Below are 22,806 nucleotides of genomic sequence, written 5' to 3' on the forward strand. Positions count from 1 at the left end.
TTAGCAGACTGCTTGTACAACGGTGATGTCTGGCGAGCTGTGACAGTCACCTCTCATTCTCGAAAGGGCGTCTTCATTCACCGTGCAAAATATGGAGCTATCAATTTGCTCGACCAACGCTGTACCCCTCTGTTCATTGTAAAGGCCTGAATGTCAAAGCTCATGATGAGCGTGCAATTGTCGTAGGATCAGACAATTATTGCCCTCCAAAAGCGAATTAATATCGGTCATCTATAGAAGCCCGCTCTCTTTCAAAAGGAGTCTATAGAAGACCCCATTCTCTCAGAAAGGGTCTCTAGAAGTCCGCTTTCTTTCAGAAAGGAAGGAAGAAGGCCGATTTCTTTTAGAAAGGGTCCATAGGAGCCCGCTTCTTTCAGAAAGGGTCTAAAGAAATACCCTTTCTTTCAGATAGTGTCTGTTTTTCAAAAAGCGTCTATAGAAGCCCGCTTCCTTTCAGAAAGTTTCTATTGAAGTCCGTTTCTTTCAGAATGTTTCTGTTAATGTCCGCTTTCTTTCAGAAAGGGTCTATAGAACCACGCTTTCTTTCAGAAAGGGACTGTAGAACCCCGCATTCTTCAGAGAGTTTCTATTGAAGCCCGCTTTCTTTCAGAATGTTTCTGTTGAAGTCCGCTTTCTTTTAGAAAGGGTCTATAGAACCACACTTTCTTTCAGAAAGAGTCTATAGAAGCCAACTTGCTTTCAGAAAGGGACTATAAAACCCCGCATTCTGCAGTGAGTTTCTATTGAAGCCCACTTTCTTTCAGAAAGTTCCTATAGAAGCCCGCTTTCTTTCAGAAAGTGTCTATATGGGCCCGCTTTCTTTCTGAAAGGGTCTATTGAAGCCCGCTTTCTTTCAGAAAGTGTCCATAGAAGCACCCTTTCTTTCTGGAAGGGTTATAGAATTTCGCTTTTTTAGAAATGGTCTATTGAAGACCGCCTCCTTTCAGAAAGTTTCTATTGAAGCCCGCTTTTTTCAGAAAGAGTCTATAGAAACACATTTTCTTTCAGAAAGGGTCTATAGAAACACATTTTCTTTCAGAAAGGGTCTATAGAAGCACCCTTTCTTTCAGGAATGGTGTATAGAACTGCGCTTTCTTTCAGAAAGTTTCTATAGACGCTATAAAAAGACCCTAATTTTTAGAAAGGGTCTATAGAAGCAATCTTTCTCTATAGAAGTCCGCTTTCTTTCAGAAAGGGTCCACAGAAGCCCGATTTCTTTCAGAAAGTTTCTATAGAAGGCCGGTTTCTTTCATAGACGGTCTATAAAAGCCCGCTTTCTTTTAGATAGGGCATATAGAAAGTTTCTATAGACGTCCGCTTTCTTTCAGAAAGAGTCTATAGAAACACCCTTTTTTAGAAAGGTTCTATAAAAGAAAGAAAACAGGACGGGTCTATTGAGGCCCCCTTTCTTTCAGAAAGAGACTTTAGAAGTCCACTTTCTTTCAGAGGCCAGTTTTCTTTCAGAAAAGGTCTATAGAAAGACCCCGCATTCTTCAGAGAGTTTCTATTGAAGCCAACTTTCTTTCAGAAAGTTTCTATAGAAGCCCGCTGTCTTTAAGAAAGTGTCTATATGGGCCCGCTTTCTTTCTGAAAGGGTCTATTGAAGCCCGCTTTCTTTCAGAAAGTGTCTATAGAAGCACCCTTTCTTTCTGGAAGTGTGTATAGAATTTCGCTTTTTAGAAATGGTCTATTGAAGCCCGCCTCCTTTCAGAAAGTTTCTATTGAAGCCCGCTTTTTTTCAGAAAGAGTCTAAAGAAACACGTTTTCTTTCAGAAAGGGTCTATAGCAACACATTTTCTTTCAGAAAGGGTCTATAGAAGCACCCTTTCTTTCAGGAAGGGTGTATAGAACTGCGCTTTCTTTCAGAAAGTTTCTATAGACGCTATAAAAATACCCTAATTTTTAGAAATTGTCTATAGAAGCAATCTTTCTCTATAGAAGTCCGCTTTCTTTCAGAAAGGGTCCACAGAAGCCCGATTTCTTTCAGAAAGTTTCTATAGAAGGCCGGTTTCTTTCATAGAGGGTCTATAAAAGCCCGCTTTCTTTTAGATAGGGCCTATAGAAAGTTTCTATAGACGCCCGCTTTCTTTCAGAAAGAGTCTATAGAAACACCCTTTTTTAGAAAGGTTCTATAAAAGAAAGAAAACAGGACGGGTCTATTGAGGTCCCCTTTCTTTCAGAAAGAGTCTTTAGAAGTCCACTTTCTTTCAGAGGCCAGTTTTCTTTCAGAAAGGGTCTATAGAAAGACCCTTTTTAGAAAAGGAAGCACCCTTTCAGGAGGGATATATAGAAGCACCCATTTTTTCAGAAAGGGTCTATAGAAGCCCGCTTTCATTCAGAAAGTTTCTATAGAAGTCAGCTTTCTTTCAGGAAGGGTCTATAGAACCTCGATTTCGATTGGAAAGTGTCAATAGAAGCCCGCTTTCTTTCAGAAAGGATCTATTGAAGCCCGCCTCCTTTCAGAAAGTTTTTACTGAAGCCCGCATTCTTTCAGAAAGTTTCTATAGAAGAACGCTTTCTTTCAGAAAGGGTTCATAGAAACACCCTTTCTTTCAGAAAGGGTCTATAGAAACACACTTCCTTTCAAAAAGGGTCTATAGAAGCACCCTTTCTTTCAGGAAGGTCTATAGAAACATTCTTTCTTTGAGAAAAAGTCTTTCAGAAAAGGTCTATAGAAACATCCTTTCTTTCAGAAGGGATCTGTTGAAGCACCCTTTCTTTCAGGAAATGTCTATAGAAGCCCGTTTTCTTTCAGAAAGCGTCTATAGCTTTCTTTTAGAAGTGTCTATATGGGCCCGCTTTCTTTCTGAAAGGGTCTATTGATGCCCGCTTTCTTTCAGAAAGTGTATATAGAAGCACCCTTTCTTTCAGAAAGGGTCAATAGAACCTCGCTTTCTTTTAGAAAGTGTCTATAGAAGCCCACTTTCTTTCAGAAAAGGTCTATAGAAGCCCGACTCCTTTCAGAAAGCTTCTATTGAAGCCCGCTTTCTTTGAGAAAGCGTCTGTAGAAACACCCTTTCTGTCAAAAAGGGTCTATAGAAACTCCCTTTCTTTTAAAAATGATCTATAGAAACTCCCTTTCTTTTAAAAAGGGTCTATAGAAGCACCCTTTCTTTCAGGAAGGTCTATAGAAGCACTATTTCTTTCAGAAAAAGTCTTTGAGAAAAGGTCTATAGAAACATCCTTTCCTTCATAAGGGATCTGTAGAAGCACCCTTTCTTTCAGAGGGGATCTGTAGAAGCACCCTTTCTTTCAGAAGGGATCTGTAGGAGCACCCTTTCTTTCAGAAGAGATCTGTAGAAGCAACCTTTCATTCAGGAAATTTCTATAGAAGCACCCTTTCTTGCAGAAAGCGTCTATAGAACCACGCTTTCTTTCTGAAAGGTTCTATTGAAGCCCGCTTTCTTCCAGAAAGGGTATATTGAAGCCCGCTTTCTTTCTGAAAGGGTCTATTGAAGCCCGCTTTCTTTCAGAAAGTTTTATAGAAGCCCGACTCCTTTCAGAAAGCTTCTATTGAAGCTCGCTTTCTTTCAGAAAGCGTCTATAGAACCACGCTTTCTTTCAGAAGTGTCTATATGGGCCCGCTTTCTTTCTGAAAGGGTCTATTGAAGCCCGCTTTCTTTCAGAAAGGGTCTATTGGAGCCCGCTTTCTTTCTGAAAGGGTCTATTGAAGCCCGCTTTCTTTCAGAAAGTTTTATAGGAGCCCGTTTTCTTTCAGAAAGTATCTATAGAAACCCGACTCCTTTCAGAAAGCTTCTATTGAAACCCGCTTTCTTTCAGAAAGCGTCTATAGCACCACGCTTTCTTTTAGAAGTGTCTATATGGGCCTGCTTTCTTTATGAAAGGGTCTATTGAAGCCCGCTTTCTTTCAGAAAGTGTCTATAGAAGCACCCTTTCTTTTAGAAAGGCTCGACGCCCTTCAGAAAGCTTCTATTGAAGCCCGCTTTCTTTGAGAAAGCGTCTATAGAAACACCCTTTTTTTCAAAAGGGGTCTATAGAAAACTCTTTCTTTCAAAAAGGGTCTATAAAACGCCCTTTCTATCAGATAGTGTCTTCAGAATCAACCTTTCTTTCAGAAAGTGTCTATAGAAGCCCGTTTTCTTTCAGAAAGGGTCTATAGAAGCCCGCTTTCTTTCAGAAAGAGTCTGCTCCTTTCAAAAAGTTTCTATTAAAGCCCGTCTTTTTTCAGAAAATTTCTATTGAAGTCCGCTTTAATTCAAAAAAGTTATAGAAGCCCGCTTTCTTTCAGAAAGGGTCTATAGAACCACGCTTTTTTCAGAAGGGGTCTATAGAAGCCCGGCTCCTTTCAGAAAGTTTCTATTAAAGCCCGCCTTCTTTCAGAAAGTTTCTATTGAAGCCCACTTTCTTTCAGAAAGAGCTTATAGAAGACCGATTTCTTTCAGAGTTAGTCTTTCAGAAAAGGTCTATAGAAACATCCTTTCTTTCATAAGGGATCTGCAGAAGCACCCTTTCTTGCAGAAAGTGTCTATAGAATCAACTTCTCTTCCTGTTTTGTTAAGTTGTTTATTTTTATTATCCAATTGGAACAGCTGATTGTGGTTTTTTCATCTTACATTTCATAATAAAAAATATTTTTCTCTGTTTACAATGTAAATTTTTACATTGCATAGACTGTGGCAACTCTGTTATGTTGCAATGTTTGTGTGTGTGTGTGTGTGCGTGTGTTTAAAAACGTTCTGTTATGCTCTTCGTGTATCACACAGATACACGATTTGTTGTTTAACATTTCCGTATCTCTGCTATACTATGACACACAACTCACACAGATACTACCACTGTGTTAGAGTGTGGGTGCATGAGAGACAAGTGTGTGACCACGAGCAAGAGAGACCAATCTGTTTTACGGCTGTCGGCAACATGAAAAATTTTCTTTACTTGACCCGTTCAGTTTAGTTGCTGTTTGAAACTAGTCCGCACAACGTGTTCGGCGCGAATAATGATTAAAAATAAAATAGATATAAATATATTTTTTTTGTTTTAATATAGAATTTATGTAAAAAAGTAGTTTTTTGTTTCTCTTAAAAAGAAAAAAACAAGAAAGCAAACGACACATACTGCTGCCATATGAACCAAGCAAAGAAAATAACAAAAGAATAAAAAACGAACCAACGAATGGTAATAGTGTGGCGTATAACTATTACTGCCGTAAAAAATGTGAAAAACATAAAAATATTGATGATGAAAAAGTAAATAGTTTTTGTGTAATCAAAAAAAAAAAAGTGGAAATTAGCAAAAAAAAGTGACAAACAAGTTTAATTTCCTTATATTTGTGCTTGTGTAAAAGATTTTATTAGATGAAAAAAAAATTGTATTTGTAAAACTACTGCCGGATTTTCAAGAAGCCTCAGAGAAGAGTGCCCCCACTCCCTCCATTCCCCAAAGATAGAAAATAAAACCAGAAAAAACATTTTGAGTAAATCAAATCAAGAGAGATAGAGAAGAATACGAGTAGTGTGAACTCTATATGTGTGAGTGTGTGTAAAAGAGACCTGCCTTGCACACCCATCTCTGGTGTGCTGCCACTTTTGCGCTAGTCCGTTTTTATACTCAGTTTTTTTTTTGGTTCTTTGGGGGAGCTTTGGTTGTCGTCTGTTTTGTTGTCTTTTCATGTGTTTCTTATCGCCATTTAAGCTACGACGTGCCGTAACATATTGGATGCCACCACCATCAATACTACCTACCGACCCAACTACCAACCCCCGTTGCGCTGCTGGCTCCCCATTTTAACTAACGTCAGCAGTCAGCCGTTGTCCATTGCCGTATGTTATATGAAACGTTCAATTTTCATAGTATTTAAAACGACAACAACAACAACACCAACAACAAGTAGGAAGAAGGAGATTTGAATACAACTTGCCATTACTCTTTTTTTTCTTTGTTTTTGTTGTTGTTTTTTCTTCTTATTCTGTTGCTACTGCTGGGTTAAACTACATACGTTTCTATACAGCAAAACTTGCAAATAAAACAAATAATCAAAACGAAAAAGAAGAAGAACAAGAAAACTAATAACAACAAGAAACAGCAAAGAACAGCGGCGGGCGGCCACACAGAAATTGCAAAGAGAAATCACAAGCTAAAGGTATTACAGAGAACACACAAACATTGAAACTATTTGTACAAAGGGATTTTAGCAACAACAACAACAACATATCATTGTCAACAAACATTAGCAATTCCTGGCACATATCACAATAATAACAACAATAGCAACATTATTATACATAAATATTTGTTTGCATTCTAGACTTGTTGTAACAGAGAGCAAGAAAGAACAAGTAAACGGCCTTTTAACATCAACAATAACAACAAAAAGAACAACAACAACAACATTGCAAGAAAACCGGTGAAAAATCAACGTATTAACACCCCTTTTAAATACCCAAGAGATTCACACACAAACACACAGAATCAACCAGAGTCAATCAATCGGTACTCGCTCTCTATCCCCCCAATAATACTCTCCCCCCAACGTTTCGGCAAACGAACAAACAAACAGTGTCAATTGCCTACATAAATGTTAACGATCACAGTGGGAGCAGAGAAGGTGGCCCCCCTAAAATTTCAGTGAGAGCCAAACCACAAGAGACATAGAGGGAGAATAACTGTGGAGTGTGTTGTTTTTATAATATTGTGAAAAAAATCGAGAAAGAGAGCTCCACACAATCCCCATCCATATATGGGAGATTAAGGGGCATTGCTGTGTGTGAATAGGAACCAAGTGAGGTGTTTTTTGTGTTAAATCAAACCACACGTTTTTTTATTATAATTTTTCGAACAAAAATTACAAAAATTCAAAACACGTAATATTTGACGTTCATTGTGGTGTATATCAATAAAAATATTCTAAACAACAAAATTAAAAAAGAAAAAAAAACCATCATCATAAACCAACATTAAAAAATTGTTTTAAACAAAAAGAAAAAAAATCCTCAAAGCAAAAGAAGGAGAAGAAAAGCAAAAAATATCTTATCACAAAAAATATGTAATATAATGTAAATGTAATTTAAATATAATAACAACAACAAATACATATCCCCCAAACATATCAATCAAATAAAACATCATCACGCGTTACGTTCGTAGAACAAAAAGTAAAAATAATTAATAAATAAATTTAGTTTAGAAAAAGATATCGAAAATTTAAGTGAGTGTAATTTTAAAGTGAAACAACGACTGTAACGAGTAAAAGATAACAAAAATTGCAAAATCAAAACCTACATATCAAGTAAGTTGCAATCAAAATTATTTCTTTTTATTTGCTTTTATTTTACAAAAATTATTGCAAAAAAGTATCCATCGAAATTATAGTTTTTTTTTCAATTTTTTTTTTTTACTTTAAACACAAATGTGAATTAAGTTAATTTGTACACTATTTGAAAAGTTAGGTATTTGTGTGGAATTTGAATACTGTGGGTAAAAATTTCAAAATTCCGAAAATCGGGAGTAACGTTCAATGGGGACTGTATCAAAACGTGGACATGTATCGTAAAAAAATATGGAGGAAAGTTTTGTAACTACAGAGAAGACTAAATACTAAATTTCAGTCATTTTGGTTGAATAATGTGGCTAAAATTCTCAAAATACAGAAAATCGGACGGTACCTTTCTATGGGCGATATAAGAAGACATGGACATATTCCGACAATGAAATCGGGTAAAAGTTGTATACTAAGGTTATGACTTTTTCACAACCTCATATCCCCGTATAATAGCGTGATGAGTTTCTACATAAAATTACATAAAATCTTAATTATAAAGTGATTCGATAAAAAAGCTTCCGCACAAAAAGAGTTTAATGTTTTTATTTTGCAGAAATTTTGGACATTTTTTGAAGTCACTATGAAAAGATATTTATCTGAAAACAAGGGGCACACGACATTACCGATACGACATAATCGTTGGTTTCTCACTAATTTATCATCGTATTATTACATATATATCATTTTATATTATATATAACATTATTTTATATATCATAAAAATTAAAAGTGGTTTGTGAGGGACATTTTTCAATATTTATGTATATGAAATAAAAGTTATATTAGTCATTAATAGGCAAAAGGTCATTCATTCGTACATTAGGAAATAATTTGTTGAGATTTTTATACCCTCAGCCTTTAGGCTAAAGAGGGTATTTACACTTTGATACGACCAAAAATGTGCCTCATCGAAATAATGGTTTTAGACCCCAAGTATGTTTGTACGATATCCGTTTCAGACAATTTTGAGTAGATCTAGCAATGTCCGTCCGTCTGTCTGTCCGTCTGTCTTTCCGTCTGTCTGTCTGGCTGGTGCGCACGATAACTCTCGAACGGATCAATCGATTCCGTTCAAATTTTGGGTATCGAAATATTTTGTCCAGATTCGATTTAAATTCGAAGATGGGCCATATAGGTCCACTTCTTCAGGTACCTCCCCCACAAATGTTCAAAAATTGTCGCAAAACTTGTGCGCACGATAACTCTTTTAGGGAATAACCGATTAGGTCCATACTTTACACATCGTGTAATTTCTACCAAACTTAGATGAGGTTCCAATATGGACTCAATCGGTCCACTCCTTCGGGTACCTCCCAAACAAAAATTTCGGAAAAGTTCAGTTTAGGACCTGGTCTCGAATCGCTTTGATTTTTGTTTACGCAAGTTGTATTCGCTGTCCTCTATACGACGCTGTAAGTTTTATTAGGGGCAAGTCCATACTTCCTCCCACACGAAAATTTCGGAAAAGTTCAGTTTAGGACCTGGTCTCGAATCGCTTTGATTTTTGTTTACGCAAGTTGTATTCGCTGTTCTCTATACGACGCTGTAAGTTTTATTAGGGGCAAATCCATACTTCCTGAGAAAACAGCCTGAAAGTTACAAAAAACCCTATGACACCGTGTGTAGTGGTTGGAGCGCAAGATAACTCTCGAACGGATCTGCCGATTCGGTCCAAAATTTGGCTTTCGTAATATTTTGTCCAAACTTAGTTCAAGTTCAAAGATGGATTATATCGGTCCACTCCTTCAGGTACCTCCCCCACAAATGTTCAAAAATTGTCGCAAAACTTGTGCGCACGATAACTCTTATAGGGAATAGCCGATTAGGTCCATACTTTACACATCGTGTAATTTCTACCAAACTTAGATGAGGTTCCAATATGGACTCAATCGGTAAACTCCTTCGAGTACCTCCCACAAAAAATTTCGGAAAAGTTCAATTCAGGACCTGCTCTCGAATCGCCTTGGTTTTTGTTGCAACATCTTATATTCACAGTCCCCTCTACGAAGGTACAAGTTTCCTCAGAGGCAAATCCATACTTCCTGAGAAAACAGCCTGAAAGTTACAAAAAACCCTATGACACCGTGTGTAGTGGTTGGAGCGCAAGATAATTCTCGAACGGATATGCCGATTCCGGCCAAAATTTGGCCTTCGTAATATTGTTTCCAAACTTAGTTTAAGTTCGTAGATAAGCCATATCGGTCCACTCCTTCAGGTACCTACCCCACAAATGTTCAAAAATATTCAGAAAAATTGTGCGCACGAAAACTCTTGATGGGAGTGACCGATTTGGTCCATACTTTACACATTCTCATAATATCTACCAGATATAGATCAGGTTCGAATATGGACTATATTTGTCCACTCCATCCCGTACCTCCCACACAAAATTTGGGATAAGTTCACTTTAAGACCTACTATTGAATCACTTTGATTTTTGTTGAAGCAACTTACATTCGCTGCCTCAATTACGATGGTAAAAGTTGTTTTAGGGGCAAGTCTATACTTCTTGAGAAAACAGCCTGAAGGGTGTAAAATCCCCCTATGGCACCCCCATGGTCTATGTCGGTCCATTCCTTTAAGTACCTTTGCAGCAAAATTTTTGAACTTTAATCCTAATCAACATTTTTGTCGGTTCATACGAGACCAAAATTTTGAAACCCCCTAAATACATAAGTTTTTTGTGAAAAAAGTGTTTCAATTTGCACAGGCTGAGGGTATATCTCTGTCGGCAAAGCCGACTGATACTTTTTTACTTGTTTTTTTTTTTTTAATTTCATAGTATTTTTTCAAAAAAAAAAAAAAACAAGTAAAAAAATATCAGTCGGCTTTGCCGACAGAGATATACTCTCAGCCTGTGTGGATTGAAATATTATTTTTTCCCAAAAAAAAAACTTAGGATTATATCTCAAAAGTTTGCGGGGATATCGATAGATTGATACCTTTGGTAAAAATGTCCAAAGGATCCTCGAACAGACCCTTAACCACACAAAAATGTTGAACATTTGTGTGGGTGGTACCACAAGGATTGGACCGATAGGGGTTAAATTGGAACATAAACTAAGCTTCGACAATATTTATTAGATATCAAGAGTTTGGCGCGTACCACTTTAGCGAATATTTTCGAACTTTTGTGGGGGAGGTACCGTAAGGAGTGGACCTATAAGCACCACCTTCGAATTTAATCTAATATTCGAAGAAATATTATAATATCCAAAGTGTGGACGAACGCAGTATTAGGTTTGAGCACTCAAGCCACTCATATGGTGCCATAGGGATTTTTCTACAACTTTCGGGCTGTTTTCCCAAGAAGTATGGACTTACCCCTGAAAAAAAACTTTTACTGTCGTAATTGAGGCAGCGAATGCAAGTTGCTTCAACAAAAATCAAGGTGATTCGCGAACAGGTCTTAAAGTGAATTTATCCAAAAATGTGGACAAATATAGTTCATATTCGAACCTGCCCTATACCTGGTAGATATATTAGGATGTGTAAAGTATGGACCAAATCTGTCACTCCCATCAGGAGTTATGGTACGCACAATTTTTCCGAACATTTTTGAACTTTTGTGGGGGAGGTACCTGAAGGAGTGGACCGATATGGCTTATCTTCGAACTTAAACTAAGTTTGCACAAAATATTACGAAAACCAAATTTTGGACTGAATCGGCAGATCCGTTCGAGAGTTATTTGCGCTCAAACCATTACATACGGTGTCATAGGGGTTTTTTGTACCTTTCAGGCTATTTTCTCAGGAAATATAGACTTCCTCCAGATGAAACTTGCACTGTCGTTAAGAGGGCGCTGAATATAAGTTGCTACAACCAAAATCAAAGCGATTCGAGACCAGGCCCTAAACCGAACTTTTCCGAAATTTTGTGTGGGAGGTACCTGAAGGAGTGGAACTATTGAGACCATATTGGAACCCCATATTACTCTGGTAGAAAGTTTACGCTATACGAAGTATGGACCAAATCGGTTACTCCCTTCAAGAGTTATCGTGCGCACAAACTTTCCGAACATTTTCGAACTTTTGTGGGGGAGGTACCGGAACCCAGCAAAATTTATTTGAATTTGTTCCTTGTGAAGTAGTGATTGAATAGCTTTTTTTGAAACAGTCCACGCAGAGTCATGAAAAATGCAGTCCGTTCTTCACATTTTGACAATGTCCGATTTGTATCCATTTCATAAATTTTTCACATTTTAGAAATTTCAAAATTTTGCAAAAAAAAAAACTTAAAAAGACAAAGAACATAATTTGTTTCTTGTTAATTATAATAACAGCAATATGTTTGCATCCATAAAAAGTAATTTGTATACAAACAAGTAAAAAAGTATCAGTCGGCTTTGCCGACAGAGATATACCCTCAGCCTGTGTATATTGAAACAATTTTTCCAAAAAACGCATGTATTTAAGGAGTTTTAAAAATTTTGGGCGTTTGAACTGACAAAAATGTTGATTAGGATTTAATATCAAAAGTTTTGCGGAGGAGATACTAAAAAGAATGGATCTCCAGCCACTACATATGGTACCATAGGGGTTTTTTAGAACTTCAGGGATGTTTGCACAAGAAGTATGAACTTGCCCCTGAAACAACTTTTACCATCGCAATTGAGGCAGCGAATGCAAGTTGCTTCAACAAAAATCAAAGTGACTCGAAAGCAGGTCTTAAAGTGAACATGTATCCGAAATTTTGAGTGGGAGGTACCGGATGGAGTGGACAAATATAGTCCATATTTGAACCTGGTCTATATCTGGTAGATATATTAGGATGTGTAAAGTATGGACCAATTCGGCCACTCTCTACAAGAGTTATCATACGCACAATTTTTCCGAACATTTTTGAACTTTTGTGGGGGAGGTACCTGAAGGAGTGGGCCGATATGGCTTATCTTCGAACTTAAACTATGTTTGGACAAAATATTACTAAGGCCAAACTTTGGACCGAAACGGCAGACCTGTTCGAGAGTTATTTTGCCCTCCAACCTCCTCACACGGTGTCATAGGGGTTTTTTGCAACTTTCAGGCTATTTTCTCAGGAAGTATGGACTTGCCCCTGATGAAACTTATACCGTCGTATGGAGGGCAGTGAATACAAGTTGCTAAAGCAAAAATCAAAGCGATTCGAGAGATGTTCCTAAACTGAACTTTTCCAAAATTTTGTGTGGGAGGTACCCGACGGAGTGGACCGACTGAGTCCATATTAAAACCTGATCTAAGTCTGGTACACGCTCCTCGATGGGCAAAGTATGGACCAAATCGGTTACACCCTTCAAGAGTTATCGTGCGTACACATTTTCCGAACATTTTCGAACTTTTGTGGGGGAGGTACCGGAAGGAGTGGACCGATATAGCTCATCTTCGAACTTAAACTAAGTTTGGACAAAATATTACGAAAGCCAAAATTTGAACCGAATCGGTTCATCCCTTCGAGAGTTATCGTGCGCTCCAGCCAGCCAGACAGACAGACAGACGGACGGACATTGCTCAATCGACTCCAAATTGTCTGAAACACATTTCGTCCAAACATACTTGGGGTCTAAAACCATTATTTCGATGAGGCACATTTTGCCCGTATGAAAGTGTATATACCCTTCATAGCCTAAAGGCTGAGGGTATAAAAATAATAAAAGTGATTTCGAACTACATCATTGTTTGTAGCCAAAGAAGTAGTTGAATCATATGTTGCTGTGATTTATTCACTACAAAGAACTAATGCAAAATTTGTGCTTAAGAAGTAAATTAGACAGTATCCTCACTGCACCATGCCCTTGTAAAAATCATGACTTCTTTCACGTAAAAAGATGTAGTCCGAAATCACTTGCACTCATGATTTAACTACTTCTTTGGCTACAAACATTTTGCTGGGAAGGAGTGGACCGATGTAGCTCATCTTCGAACTTAAACTAAGTTTGGGCAAAATATTACAAAAGCCAAAATTTGATTTGAATTCGGTTCATCCGTTCCAGAGTTATCGTGCGCTCCAGCCAGCAGGACAGACAGATAGACAGACGGACGGACATGGCTAGATCGACTCCAAATTGTCTGAAACACATTTCGTCCAAACATACTTGGGGTCTAAAACCATTATTTCGATGAGGCACATTTTCATCGTGTCAAAGTGTATATACCCTCTTTAGCCTAAAGGCTGAGGGTATAATGACGCGTACTTTATATGGGGCGTTATATGGGGGCTATACCAAAACGTGGAATTATATAAACAAACTTTGGTAGAAATGTTTTTTAGCCTCTGCAGACACAAAATACCAAATTACAACCAATTCCAATTGGTAAAATGGGACAAATATCTTAAAAATTCCTTACATTTTCGTGTCTTTGACAACTTTACTGACAATAATGTGGGGAATATTTTTGTTAAAAATATTAACCCTCATGCGGTTCATTAAAGAGGTCTTTTTGGTCCTTTTTTCAAATTATTTCCTGTTGGTCACCAAAGAAATCAAGTCTCCATTTGAATGACATTTTAGATATTTCGCAAAAAATTTGACAATTTTGTTTGATGAAATTTACGGATTTAATTGACACGGACAATTTTGTGGAACATTTTGATCAAATATGATCAGGATTTGTGTTAATTTTCTCGTTTAGAGTTAAGCTTGATGATCTGAAATTATTTGCAAGTGAAAAAGGAAAGCCAAGGACTCGAACCCACATAGTCATCAAATTACGTTACCTGGTTTCATTGGTGGTAAAGCAAATCTTCGGACGTATCGACTATGCAATGGCTTCTCTGTCCTAGAACTTATCGTTTTTCAAATGCAAATGTGTTTTTTGTACATTAACGCGGATACTTGGCCACAGAAATGTATTCTTCATGACAAACGCTTTTTGCGCTGACTTTGAAGTTATGAGTTGGCTTTGAACGCTAACACGCCATGACAACATTTTTTGATATGTTTTTCAAGGACGTGGGTTCAAATCCCAGCCGGGCTCAGCCTGTTTTTTATTTTTTGAAATTTTGCCTTTTTATGGCGAAGATCATTTTTTAATGATTTTTGTTAATTTTCTCGTTTAGAGTTAAGCTTGATGATCTGAAATTATTTGCAAGTGAAAAAGGATTTTTTGAACGATTTTTCGAAAAAATTACCAAAAGGACCCTTTGATAAACCGAATGATGTCTATAAAATCCATACCTTGGTCCAGAATGGTTTTTTCCTGGCCAAAAATTCGGTAACTTTTGAACGGCTAGAAATAATCAGACAGACAAACAGGTAACATGGTAATCAGTCAAGTGGTTGAGGCATTTAGGCTGAAAATCAAATTTTTGAAAATTTTGCGATTTTTTGTTTTTATACCCTCAACCTTGGTATAGAGGATATATTAAGTTTGTTTTTCAGTCTCTAACGCATTGAAATGATAATTTGCAACCTTATAAAGTATATATTGGGGTGAACAAAAAAAATTGAAAGGCCTGCTCCCTAAACCTTTTCCATTTGATCCAAAATCCTTATATGAAATTTTATGGGGATCGGTTAACGTTGACCCGTGCCACCTGATTGATCTTTGTTTCCATAGTAATTTGTATTGGGGATCAAAGCCCACGAAATCGCTCTGCAGGCCATATTTATTGTCAAATCAATGGAAAATTCTACCAATTCTACAATTTTTTATTTTTGCCTTATTAAGACGAAGGTCATTTATAGTGATTTTTAATTAATTCTCTTTCGAGTTTGAGCTTATTAGACCTATTATATACATTGACAAATTAGGAGTCTACCGAAGTCCCACGCATTCAACCATTACGCTACGTTTCACGGGTGGTTAAGCCGATCTTCAGGCGTATTGAATGTTGTTTTTGTGGCAGACGAATGTTTATGTTTATGAAAATCGGCTGGCATTTTTATATTCCAAATTTGGATATTGGAGCAGTATCATCCTAGTATATACATATATTCTTGATGAGGATAAAATTCTGAGTCGATATAGCCATGTCCATCTTTTGTAGTCAATCTAGGGTCAGCAATAACTGATCAAGAACCTGAGGGTCTTTTTTCCCATGGTAAGTTTAAGTTCGAATCCTCCATATAACGGTACCCCTCCGATTTTAGCTACATTTTTAACCGAACTAGCTATAATTTGACATTTAAGGTTCTTAGTGGGCACAACATTTCTCCGTCAAAATGTGTCAATATAAGTCAATGTTTAGGTATAGGCCCCACATCACGATACCTCACGGGTTTCGGTATTTTGAGCATTTAACCCTGCTACTACGTTAGAAAAAAATCACATACGCTATGTTGGGGTCATTTGATGACCCATTTATTGAAAAAATTATATAATATACATTTTTAAAAGGGTTTTAAGGCGTGGGATAATAGCTTGAAGTGTTTATTAGATACACTTTTTGTCTGATCACTAATAAATTCAGTAAATAACTAAAAATTTACATAAATTCGATGTCAATAATATTCGCAAAAAATCTGTCACTGAACTGAAAGCATTACGATTCGTTGTTATTGAATGTAAAAATTACAACAATAAATGTAAATTTTTGGTATTCTTTATTACTTTTTTGTTTTGTTGACATCTAAAACTAGAAAAATATGTAAGGAAAATGCTAAAAAAAAATAAATTAAATTTTGACTTGCCATATTATATACGCACGGGGTCATAAAATGACCCTAACATGTTATGTGTATACACATGCAATAAATAGACTTCTAAGCAGAAAATATTTATGAAACTAATTGATTTCAGTATATCTCAAAAATTCATGCACTGAGTAGTAAGGACTTTTAATTATATCCCACCAGTAAGACATACGGTGATGATAAATACGATTTGGGTCATCAAATGACCCCAACGTAATAGCAGGGTTAAGCTAATTTTTTTGACCGAATTATATTTAATTATTATATTTGAGGTTCTTAGTGGTCACAGCACTTCTCCACTACAAATTATCAACATACATAGGTCCTTGTTTTGACATAGCTCATATATAACTAACGGTACTCCCGATTTTCGGTATTTTGAGGATTTTAGCCAAATTTTTGATAAACTTTGCCACCAAAAATTGACAACGCAGATCCGTGTTTTGGTGTGGTGACTCCATATAATGGTACCTACCGATTTCCGGGATTTTAGCTACATTTTTTTACTGAAATAGCGGTAATTTCACATTTGTCATTCCCAGTGGTCGCAAAATTTCCACGTATATAACGATTTTCCGGATTTTTGGTGTTTTGTGGAATTTTATTTATTTATTCAATTCATTTTTAATACTAAAGCCTCCAAGGCCAATAAATAGTATTAACAAAAATTTTTACAACCTAAGTAGAAACTTATAATAATTAAGAGCTACATTTTTTAGCCGAATCATCTGTCATTTGACATTTGAGGTTCCCAGTGGTCACAAAACTTTTTTTTCGCCAAAATCTGTCGACATGGTCTGGTACTTCCACCCAAAAGTATGTTGAATGGAGAAACCGATTGACTAAATGCAGTTTAATTTAAAAAAGGGTCCATATCGGTCTTCTCCTTAGTATACCTCCCTTACAAAAGTTCAACATTTTTTTAGGTACAGTTTAGGACCTATTCGCAGGTCCTTTGGAAATGTATACCGAAGCTACTCATTGTGGTACAGCGATATTATGTTTTTCTTGAGAAAGTTCATGCTTCTAAATGACTCCCAAAATAAAATCCACTTCCAAAATAGACCATTTGGGTCCATTCCTTCAAGTACCTCCTCCGCAATACTTTTGAGCTTCAATAAAAAATCTGAAAATCTCAAAAATACATTATTATTAGGTAAAAATATGTTGGTTTCGTAGGCGGTATTCGATTCGATATTGTTACTATGAAAGTTTCAATTCATACAGGCAAAGGGTATATCTCGGTCGGCAAAGCCGATACTTTTATACTTGTTTTTTTTTTTTATTTTAAATTTTAGTCGAAAGGGTTCGATTTGTTCTCAAGACTCGTGGAGAGACATATCGTAGAATTAGAGTACATTTGGTGCAGTCCAACTGTTTCTGCAGTCTGGATTAATCCTAGATTTAGGGATGTTTGGACAATATTTTCGGCTATACCAATGATACCTTCACTTAAAACTCAGACCTTGACTTAGAATTTGGTGTAATGCCTTAGTTCCGTGTGTATTTCGCCAAGATCGTGTTAGGTAAGCGAATCAAATTTCTTTTGTCCTATAGATATTGTTACCTATGTCTATTCTAATTAACCATTCGGTGGATCTCCATTAAAAAAACATGTTCTAAGCTACTCTTTTTTTCTTTGGTCATATGTAGCTCTATATATGTGGAGTTTTAAAGAAAATGTCTTAGATCATTTGGAACATTTTCAGGCTGGATTTTGTTTTAAATTGTCTTATGATCATCGGTGTCACCTATAAGCGTGGACTTTAAAAGAATATTTATTAAGTTATTTGGGTCTCAATAAGGGTAATTTTTTTCTTCTGTATCACCTTTAAGCGTAGATTTTTTAAAGATTTTGTTAATGCTTTCTGGAACTAAGGGTGAATTTATAATAGTTATAAAGTTTATCTTGAACTAAGTGTGGATTTTTAGGTTATCTTTTTTTGGGTATTTTTTTTAATTGTTTATAGTCATCTTCAGCTCTTTAAAGTTTAGATATTTTTTATTTTTGAATGACCATCTTGAGCTCTATAATCGTGGATTTTTAAGAAATATTTTTAAACTTATCTGGAGCCCCATAAATGGGGATACTAAGGTCATTTTGAGCTCCCAAAAGCTCCATAAGTTGACTCACATAATTTTCTTATTCTTAATTTTTTGTTTTGCATTATTATTAATAATATTTATTGAACAAAAAATATTTTTTTTAGTATAGTACACGTCAAATATTCAAATGATATATTTATTTTAAACAATCATCTATACATACATGTGTATGTATGTATGTACATATGTTATATGCCCACCAAATATTTCCCAATAAACAAACGTGTTCTATATCATTTATAATTTATATTTTGTTTTCAAATATTTTGTGTATTATAACAAAATATTTTGTCTAATAAAATATGTTTTTTTTTTGTTGTGTGCGCTTAAAACATTGTATACAAAATGGCATATATGTATGTATATTCGTACATATATACAAACATATGACTGAGAAATAATATTTATAGAAGCCATAAATCCCAACCAAATATATTTCTATGAAAGCCACAAATTGTTTAGCTCGCTAAATCATCATGACCCTCATCATCATCATCATCTTCATCAGCATTATGAATAAAAAGATGAATGAATTGCCGCTAGAAAAATAATTTAAGAATGATTAACAAAATATCAAATTTGAAAATTTGTTATAAAACATTTTGTTTTAATTTAATTAAACATTGTGTAAAACACACAACAATAAAAATCGGGGTAATAAACAATAATTGATGTCCCCGTGGGAATTATTTGTTATGATTTTTTTCTATGAAAAAGAGAAGGAAATTCTCAAGAGAATATTAAAAAAACGTTATTAAAATCACAATTATAGCATGACATCTGCTTTCAAACTTACAAGGGGGACTAAACAGTTTCTGGACTAACAATGAAAACGCGAATATTTATTATCAAGAATAGTTTTATTGTTTTCTTAAGTATCTCCAGCAACACTTTTGTCGAAGCACTTTTTCCACTCCGATTGAAAAACCTCCAAAACATGGTTTTTGATGGCTTCTACAGCATCTTCTGGCGACTGCGGGTATTTTTCGTGCTCATACGCATATTTACATGATTCGTCACCTGGATCCATCTCGTAAACGTCTTTCGGAGCACCGCAATCGTACTTTTTCAAATTTCTTGCACCGATCAACACGGGATCCAACGAGAAAACCCCGATTTTTGCTGCCAAGTGTTCATGCAATATCAAATGATAGTTGGTGAAATAAATACCCAAGAATGTCGCTATCTCATGGTTTTTGGACGACCTTCGTTTTTTAGCAAGTGTCGGCCACCATTGAATTCACTAAACCAGTTTTTCATAAAGCTATAGAATTGTCCTATATCGACATACAAATATTTGATTTTTTCGGTGCGCTCTTGCCGTGATTATCTACGAAGAAAGTTGTGAACATTTTTCGACAAAAATGTTCACAAGTAAATTCCATTTTTTGCAAATCCCAGTAAACAAAATAATACATGGTCATATGTCAAACTGTCCTGAGTAGGTTTAGGCCAAAAACTGTCAAACTTTCCAAAATAAATGTCAACTGGGTCTGGCAACGCTTCGTCTTGCCTAGCCCAGATACTTATTTAGTTTCCCTCGTATTCATTAAAAAAAATATTCTTGAAAATCCATGTTGAGAACTGCCCTTAAAAATATAACTTTATAATCCAGGTTTTTAGCTCTGACTGTCCTTTAATAACTTCTTTTAAACTACACCCCACTGTAATATATCTTCATTAAAAATGCACACCCTTAAAGGTGTTTTCTTTAAAAATTCACGTCCTTAAGGATGTTTTCTTTAATTTTTCTTTTCAATATTTTTTTTTTAAATCCACTTCTTCAAATGGTTTTCTTTAAAAATCTACATCTTCAAATTTGTTTCTTTAAAACTCCACGCCTTCAATTTTTTCTTTAAAGATCCAAGTTTTCAAAATTTATTTCATTGAAAACTTTTCATTTGAAAATTGTTTTCTTTAAAAATACACGTCTTAATTTTTTTTTTTTAATACACGTCTTTCATTTTTTTATTTAAAAATACACGTCTTAATTTTTTTTTAAATACACGTCTTTAAATTTTGTTCTTTAAAAATCCACGCCTTCAAATGTTTTTTCCATAAAAGAAGAAAGAATTTTTTCTTTAAAAATCCAAGTTCTAAAACTTCTTTCTTTAAAAAATTCAGGTTCTATAAATTTTTTTCTTTTTAAAAGTCCACCTTCTAAAAATTTTGTCTTTAAAAATCCAATTTCTAACAAAATAATTTTCTTTAAAAATTAGTGTTCTAAAAATGTTTTGTATGTTTTATAAATCCAAGTTCTAAAAATTTTTTTCTTCAAATTTCTTTTTTTAAATCCAATTTTTCAAAATTTGTTTCTTTTTAAATTTTTTTCTTTTAAAATCCAAGTTTTGAAAATTTTTTTCTTTAAAAATCCACATCTTCGAATGGTTTTTCTTTAAAAATCCACGTTCTAAAGAATTTTTTTCATTAAAAATCTAAGTTCTAAATTTTTTCTTTAAAAATCCACGTTCTATAAACTTTTTTCTTAAAAATCCACACTCTAAAAATTTTTTCTTAAAAAATAAAAATCCTTTCAAAATTATTTTCTTTAAAAATTGGTGTCCTAAAATGTTTTTTCTTCCAAAATTCACCTTTTTACAATATTTTTTCTTAAAAAATCCACGTTCTAAAAATGTTTTTCTTCAAAAATCCAAGTTTTCAAAATGTGTTTCTTTTCAAATTTTTTCTTTAAAAATCCAAGTTTTGAAAATGTTTTTCCTTTAAAAATCCACGTCTTCAAAATATTTTTCTTTAAAAATCCACGTCTTCAAAATATTTTTCTTTAAAAATCCAAGATTTCAAAATGTTTTTCTTTAAAAATCCAAGTTTTTAAAATTTTTAGCTTTTCAATTTTTTTCTTCAAAAATCCTCGTCTTCAAAATTTTTTCCTTAAAAATGCACGTTCTAAAGAATTTTTTTCTTTAAAATCCAAGTTTTCAAAATTTGTTTCTTTTCAATGTTTGTCTTTAAAAATCCAAGTTTTCAAAATTTGTTTCTTTTCATTTTTTTTCTTTAAAAATCCAAGTCTTCAAATTTTTTTTCTTTAAAAATCCAAGTTTGCAAAATTTGTTTCTTTTCAATTTTTTTCTTTAAAAATCCAAGTTTTCAAAATTTGTTTCTTTTCAATTTTTTTTTTTTTTTAAATCCACGTCTTCAGAATTTTTTCCTTAAAAATCCACGTTCTAAAGAATTTTTTTCTTTAAAAATCCAAGTTTTTGAAATTTGTTTCTTTTCAATTTTTTTCTTTAAAAATCCAAGTTTTCAAAATTTTTTTCTTTAAAAATCCAAGTCTTCAAAATTTTTTTTCTTTAAAAATCCAAGTTTTCAATATTTGTTTCTTTTCAATTTTTTTTTTTTCTTTAAAAATCCAAGTTTTCAAAATTTGTTTCTTTTCATTTTTTTTCTTTAAAAATCCACGTCTTCAGAATATGTTCCTTAAAAATCCGCGCTCTAAAGAATTTTTTTCTTTAAAAATCCTAGTTTTGAAAATTATTTTTTTAAAAATCCATATTCTAACACTATTATTTTCTTAAAAAAAATTAAAATGTTTTTCTTAAAAAATTCACGCTCTAACAATTTTTTTTTTAAATCCACGTTCTATTTTTTTTTTAAATCCACGTTCTAATTTTTTTTCATTAAAAATCCACGTTCTAAAAATGTTTTTCATCAAAATTTTTTTCTTTAAAAATCCAAGTTTTCAATATTTGTTTCTTTTCAAATATTTTTCTTTAAAAATCCAAGTTTTGAAAATTGTTTTCTTTAAAAATCCAAGTTTTCGAATTTTTTTTCTTGAAAAATCCACGTCTTCAAAAGGGTTTTCCTTAAAAATCCACGTTCTAAAGAATTTTTTCTTACCATTGTAGGTAAGTCGAGCTTAATCTTATATTCGTTTTTTTTCAGACTTGAAAATCCTCGTTCTAAAATTTTTTTCTTTAAAAATCCAAGTTCTAAAAAATTATTTTCTTTAAAAATCCGCTTTCCAACAAAATTATTTTCTTTAAAAATAGGTGTTCTAAAAAGTTTTTTCTTTAAAATCCACGTTCTAAAGAATTTTTTTCTTTAAAATCCACGTCCTAAAGAATTTTTTTATTTATAAATCCACGTTCTAAAAAACATTTTCTTTAAAAATCCGTTCTAAAATATTTTTTTTTTAATCCAAAGTTGTTTTCTATAAAAATCCACGTTTTAATTTTTTTCTTTAAAAATCCACGTTCGAGAATGTTTTTCTGTAAAACTTCATGTTTTAATATTTTTTTCTTTAAAAATCCAGGTTCCAATTTTTTTTTCTTTAAAATCCACGTTCTAAAAATTTTTCTTTACGTATTTTTGTTTTTTTTTTCTATAAAAATCTATGTTCTAAAAATGTTTTTATTTAAAATCAACGTTTTTTTTTCTTTTAAAATCCACGTCCTTAAAATTTTTTATTTAAAAGTTCACTTTCTTAAAAAGTTTATAGAAAACCTTAAAGGTTTTATAAACAGTTTTTATGGTCGTCTCTTAGAAGACCTTAATGATTCTTCGCTAAAGTCTTCTTATAAGGTTCTCTTCCAGAACGCATTTGAGACCTCTTAGTAGAAAGCCTATAAGCCTTTTTTAAGCCTATAGAAGAAGATCTTTGACATATTTTTATAGAAGCCTTTAAGGTATCCTAATAGAAAGCCAATAGAAGATCTTAAATATATTTGTATAAAAGGCCTTTAGGGTCCTCTAAGAAATCCATTTAAAGTCTTGTTATAGAAGTCCTTTAGGGTCTTTTTATAGAAGACCTATAAGTTCTTCTTGTAGAAGGCCTTCTTCTTATAGAAGACC

The 22,806-nt window shown here is 34.0% G+C and overlaps 1 protein-coding gene across 1 annotated transcript in view; it reads left to right on the plus strand.

Annotated features, from left to right (window-relative positions):
• The first annotated feature begins 4,905 nt into the window (after positions 1–4,905).
• The window catches only part of Dad (Daughters against dpp), a 116,096-nt gene continuing 98,195 nt past the window's right edge, over positions 4,906–22,806 (plus strand). The window contains exon 1 of the mRNA XM_073959988.1: positions 4,906–7,246. The gene's annotated coding sequence lies outside the window, so the exon portion shown is untranslated. The remainder of the gene's footprint in view (positions 7,247–22,806) is intronic.

This window comes from Musca autumnalis, unplaced genomic scaffold (assembly GCF_047663935.1).
Source record: "Musca autumnalis isolate F117 unplaced genomic scaffold, ASM4766393v1 scaffold_1, whole genome shotgun sequence".
Classification (NCBI taxonomy): domain Eukaryota; kingdom Metazoa; phylum Arthropoda; class Insecta; order Diptera; family Muscidae; genus Musca; species Musca autumnalis.